Here is a 6,114-nt window from a genome sequence, read left to right as displayed (position 1 = left end):
TTCTGTGCATTCATTCTGTTGGGGTAATGTATCAGGGCTGAGTTGAACTGTGTGGTTATTGTTGAAAAAGGAAGTTGTACACATGTACTCATTGTTTTCATTTCTTATTGGTGCACCTCATGTGTCTACGCTACATACTGTACTACCACTACACTCACTAGGAGTTTGTACCCTCACTGGGTTTTGGGCCAGCTGGAACCTATCCCAGCTGACTTTGGGCAAAGGACAGGATACACCCATGATTGGTCACTCAGCAGTCAATCACAGAACATAGTATAGGGAGTGGGCAAATTATGGCCCGGGAGCCACATCCGGCCCACCAGGGGTTTGAAAGCGACCCGCCAGTTGCTTCCATAGTATTTCATTGAATCTTCTAACATACAAGCTGGCAACATGACTTGCCAGTCGTCCGAGTCAAGTCAACCTTTTGATGGTTGAAGTAGCTTTTCCCACACAGTGATGCAGACAACGACCTACCCATGGTGCCAAACAACATAGCCTAGCCACTGCACTGTCTGGGAAGTAAAACAATAGGGATATTCACTCCTTAATAGTCAATATTTTACCATTAATATTCCGTGTATCAAATACTACATAATCTGGCAACCCCAGCAATTTACTCTCATCTTTTTGGCTCAAAGTCCACCACAACGGTTTTGAAATGAAACAATGATGCAATAACACACACCTGGCCCGCTTTGGTACCATAATAAGTGGGAGCCATATACAGACTTTTAATTCCTACATGATTATATGAAATATATGACCCTGACTGTATAGACCAACTACGGTTCATACCTGCAGCTAATGTAGAGCCTCCAATTCGGCTAACATTTTGGAATAGGAAGAAACCCAACTCTGTATGACGTGTAGATGTGTAGAAACCGGGATTTCCACATTTTGTTGATAGATGACTTAACCTTTAACCCCCTTACTGACCATGTAAGCATTATTTTATTTCATTGTTAAAATGCACACCCTATGCATACCCTATTTAGCTCACTTAAAAACGTTTGCTAGAACTTACTATAAACTGTATTAAACAAGTTGACTTGTTTTCACTGTTTGAACATGGGAGTGCCCCGTGTCGAAGCAACAGGGGCTATTCTCGCGAGATCTTGTCTTGCCCTCCCACTCGCTAGTTCAAGATGGAGAAGTGAATGTAACACGCATTCGAGGTAAGCACAAATACTTATCCTGTCGTGTCTCCATGAGTTTTTAAGTAGCTAGCGACATACATTAAGCATATGAAAATGGCAGCATTGAGAAAGTCACACATGGCCCAACACTGAGGCCACATGTTTTGAGAGCTACATTGTGGATGTACCCTCCAAACCGCCATTTTTAATTTAGCCATGATCCACACATACAGCATTGTGTGGGTTCCCATTGCTATCTTGACTAGCTAGCTAGCTAGCTAGGAGGCTAGGTAGAATACAAACTGACAACCGGTGATTACTGTACTCCTGTCAAGAGGCACACGACTTTTTCAGGTTCGTATTCGCTCGCTCTCCTGAAACGGACAGACGGCGAGGAGCTGATCATGTTAAGATCATATGTTCAGATGTGTACCCGAGTGCTAATTTGACTTTTCGTAATCTGCGATTGTTAGCATTGGCTGTTAAACGTTAATTAGAGCCGAGGTGGTCGGCGATATCTTAAACTGCATCTCTCAAAAACCGTTAACCGAAAGGGGACGATACATTTCATAATCATTACACCCCGGTGTTACCGGACAACGTGACCGCGTCTCACTCTTTGGTGAACTGGGATGGAAGAACCGAATGCATACATGCTATGTAAACTCCAATCAAATTGTGGGCTTTCATGTCTATTCGTTTTTTTTCATATGATGTAGGATTTATTTCCATTTGAAAAATGTTTGTTAGGTTGATTACTTCATTTTCAATTTCGTGGAGGATTTCTGTTGTGTTCGGACCACATCAAGTCAAATTAGTGCTTGGAAAATGAACTTTAAGCCTTCCAAACTCCTGGACCGGAGTGATAGGACAAGATGAAAGGCATGTGGTATATTAATTTACTGGAATATCTATCCGCAGATGAAATATCATTAAAATTAATTTTATTTTTATTTGTTTTTATTTTGCATTTGCATTGTGGTCAGTGTGGGGTGGAAAGGAATGCACAGCATGCTGCTGCACTGCAGTGAGGCATTACATGACAAATATGACACTTGACTTTCTTCCTTGACTTTTACAACCGATTTTCACAGCCTAAATAGTTATTCGGGCCGTGCAATATTATTTATGTACCGGTATACCAGTATAGATTCTTCCAATGATAAGGCAATGACTTATATCGGTAGAAATGATATATAAGATGAATGAAATGGCGTCATTGTGAGCGTTTGTGCATGGAACTATTTTCTCAGCAGACAGCTCAGTCGTGGCATAATCATTTTAAACACTAAACAATCCCCTCCTGACTAACAGGTTGAAATGGCGATAAACGGCGGCGAAAGTTGGCTAAATCTCCAGAGTGTGAATGGAAGCTAGCAGGGTTAGCTTGTGTGGTTGTGGTGTGTGCGACTCTGACTGGATGAGTACATTTTCACTAGGTTGTGTTTTACGGCTTTAATGAAAGGAAGGTTTTAGAGTGACCGGTGACGACGTGCAGTTTATAAGTGGGAAAAATACCAAAAGCATGTTTATTTTTGGATGTTGCTCATCTTAGCTGTAACTGCACATTCTCCCCACACGTAACATACTTCCATGACCATCCTTCAAAATAAGAGCGCCATTTGCCCCATGTCTGCCTAAACAAAATAGGAGAGTTGTAAATATGCAGTTGGAATTGCATAGGTGACTACATCGTCCTTCATCACAAGCACAGGCATTACAGATTGTGGAAGACTTAGGCCTTGTCCACATGTAGCAGGGTATTTTTAAAACCGTATATTTTCCCCTCTCCGGATATGAAAAAAATGGTGTCCACACAACCTCGTATTTAAAGAAAAAAACTGCATTTGGAACCACAGTTATAAGCATGCCAAACCTGTGGGTGGCAGTAGTTCCTATCCAATCAGAATCATCCTCTATCATCCTGTCACGTCCGAAAACAACTCTTTCGTGTGGACTGACAAGGAGGAATGACTTCTAAATGTTATTTTAGAATACAAAGTCAACAAGACGCAAGGAAATGTTGATTGGTAATCTGGCCAAAACAACCTGGAGTCGGAGCTTACTACGAGGAGGATGCCTCGGACGGGAAATTATTAGAGCGAAGGCGGACCTCAAATTGTGTCTTCGCCTCTGCTCTTTAAAGTGAAGCAATATTTACAAGCAAGCAAAAACATGGAGGGCTTCCATGTTGTTCTTTGGCCCAATGTTGAAATGAAAACCTTACTTTTTAGTTCCAAATATCTACAGGTTGATGTGGCTGATGGGCCTAATCGTGGAAAAATTACTTTGTTTGATGAGATACCCGCCTTCGTGTGGGCAGGGCCTGTAGTATGTTGTATTCCCGTGTTTTAACGATGCCAAAGTTTCACTTAATGTGGTTTGCGCATTTGGAAGTGAGCCCTGGAAGACATTTGGGAGGGCTGTGAACTCTCAGTTTGAGAGAGTTTTTCTCGAACACAGACTCAATGTGGTCAGAGGGAGCCGAACTTTCTTATATGGGCATTCCCGGGTAAGAGCTGTATGCTTGCCCTCCCCCTCTGCTGCACCGTGTCACTGCTCTGATTTCACCATGTTAGCACGGAGCTAGGGCTAATAGCTTCCAGGAAATATTTGTTGAGGTTTGAAGGACATGACAATCACAGCTGAATAGGTGTATAGGTGAACGATTGAGTTTTTTTCAAATGTGACCATATATGGAATTTGATATACTCACAGATGTATGTAAAAGTTTTTGTCATGCAAAAAATAATTTTAATGTCAGTGGAGCGGGGCTGCATGGCAGTCGAGTGGTTAGCGTGCAGACCTGAGTTCAATCCCACCCTCGGGCATCTAGAGGAGTTTGCATGTTTTCCCCATGCATGCGTGGGTTTTTTTTTCTCCGGGTACTCCGGTTTCCTCCCACATTCCAAAAACATGCTAGGTTAATTGGCCACTCCAAATTGTCCATAGGTATGAATGTGAGTGTGAATGGTTGTTTGTCTATATGTGCCCTGTGATTGGCTGGCCACCAGTCCAGGGTGTACCCTGCCTTTCGCCTGAAGACAGCTGGGATAGGCTCCAGCACCCCCGCGACCGTCATGAAGATTAGCGGTAGAAAATGAATGAATGTCAGTGGATCGGGTCACTTAAATCTCTCTAGCTACGACTTCTCACCTTCTCACCTTTAAAGTTATTTCATTAATTATGTTAAATTTGGGGGCTGCACGGTAGGCGAGTAGTGAGTGGTTAGTGCGTAGGCCACACAGCTAGGAAACCCGGTTTCGATTCCCCACTTGGGCATCTCTGTGTGGAGTTTGCATGTTCTCCCTGTGCGTGGCTTTTCTCCGGGTACTCCAGTTTCCTCCCACATTCCAAAAACATGCATGGGACTCCAAATTGTCCATAGGTATGAATGTGAGTGGGAATGGTTGTTTTTCTATATGTGCCCCGTGATTGGCTGGCCACCAGTCCAGCTGGGATAGGCTCCAGCATTTGTGTGCCGCATCTAGTGTGCATACATTTTTTAGTGTATGCACACTAGAGCAGGGGTCTCAAACATACAGCCTGCAGCCCAAATCAGGCTCACAGATGGGTCTAATCCGGCCCCTGAGAAGTATAAAAATAAGGTGCATAAAAAACTGCTGTTCTAAGGGCAACCTGGAGGATATTTGTGACTCGCAAGTAGTTTTTTTAAAAATTTTTGGGCAGCGGCACACTCTAAAAATGCAATTTAACAAGAAAATGAAAACAAAACACTGAGGAAAAAAGAAAAGTGATTTCACGAGAATTTTTTACAAGAAAAGTTGTAATATTATGTGAATAAAAAGGATTAAAATTTGAAATTAAATAATAAGTTTATTATTAAAATTACAGTTGAAGTATTACAACTTTACAAGAAAAGTTGTAATATGTGGATAAAAAGGATTAAAATTTGAAATTAAATAAGTTTATTATTAAAATTACAGTTGAAATATTAAAGAAAAAAGATGTTGATTTTCCAAAGCTGTGAGAAGAAGAAAGAAAAGGAAGAAGAGAACAAAAAAACAAAACTGCTGTTCTTATTATGGCCACTGGATGGCGCTGTAGTAATTGTGTTAAGCAAGCAAACTGTTTATACCATTCATTTATTCATTCATTTTCCATACTGCTTATCCTCACGAGGGTCGCGGGTATGCAGTGCAGAGCAAATAAAGTACAGTCAGCCAGCCGTGTGTTGTCATCTATTACGGCTTCCACATATGTCTCCGTCAGAAAAGAGAAAAGTTGACGCAGAGTGTTCCAAGAAAAATGGTCATCCTATTTATTCAGGTTTGGAATGGGAAAGCTGTGTGTTTGGTGTGTTCACAGCATGTTGCCGTGCTGATAGAATAGAACTTTTGTCGCTACGATGTGAATCTTCATGACGACAAATATGACAACTTTCATTGACAGCAGAGAAGAGAGAAGGTGAATGCACTGTTGGTGGGACTGAAGAAACAGCAGTCTGTGTTTACTCTCTACCGAGACATCAGAGCCTGAGTGGAAGCTAGCAAGGTTAGCTTGTGTGGTTGTGTGTGCGGGACTCGGGCTCGATGACTATATTTTCACCAGGTTGTGTTTTACGGCTTTGATGTAAGAACGGTTTTACAGTGCCCGGCGACGACGTAGCTCATCTTCACCATAAATACACACTGACCGTCCTTCAAAATAAGAGCACTGTTTGCCCCAAGTCTGCGTAAACAAAACAAGAGTGTCATAAAAATATCTTCCATATACAGTTGGAATGGAATGGGTGACTACATCTTCCTTGACATGCACAGGGGTCACAGTTGGTTGAAGATTTAGTAGCAATGTGCACAGAGGCTGACATCCCATTAGAAAAGTTAGCCACTTTCTTACTAATGTGCTTTACAAATTCAGGGTATTTCATTATATGGCTAAAGTTTTGTAGCTATTTATACAAGACTCTACTGAATGAAAATCTTGGATCGTTTTGCTGTGTTAGTTAGGTTAG

The 6,114-nt window shown here is 41.8% G+C and overlaps 1 protein-coding gene across 12 annotated transcripts in view; it reads left to right on the top strand.

Moving 5' to 3' along the window:
* The first annotated feature begins 1,070 nt into the window (after positions 1-1,070).
* Positions 1,071-6,114, top strand: part of huwe1 (HECT, UBA and WWE domain containing E3 ubiquitin protein ligase 1) — a 57,040-nt gene continuing 51,996 nt past the window's right edge. For 11 of the 12 annotated variants that reach the window (XM_058085118.1, XM_058085120.1, XM_058085122.1 and 8 more), the window contains exon 1: positions 1,071-1,178. The gene's annotated coding sequence lies outside the window, so the exon portion shown is untranslated. Of the gene's footprint in view, positions 1,179-1,200; positions 1,494-6,114 lie in introns of those variants that run through there. The other variant, XM_058085117.1, reaches the window with a different exon arrangement.

This window comes from Doryrhamphus excisus, chromosome 10 (assembly GCF_030265055.1).
Source record: "Doryrhamphus excisus isolate RoL2022-K1 chromosome 10, RoL_Dexc_1.0, whole genome shotgun sequence".
In the NCBI taxonomy this organism is placed as follows: domain Eukaryota; kingdom Metazoa; phylum Chordata; class Actinopteri; order Syngnathiformes; family Syngnathidae; genus Doryrhamphus; species Doryrhamphus excisus.
This window is presented reverse-complemented; position numbering and strand designations above follow the sequence as displayed.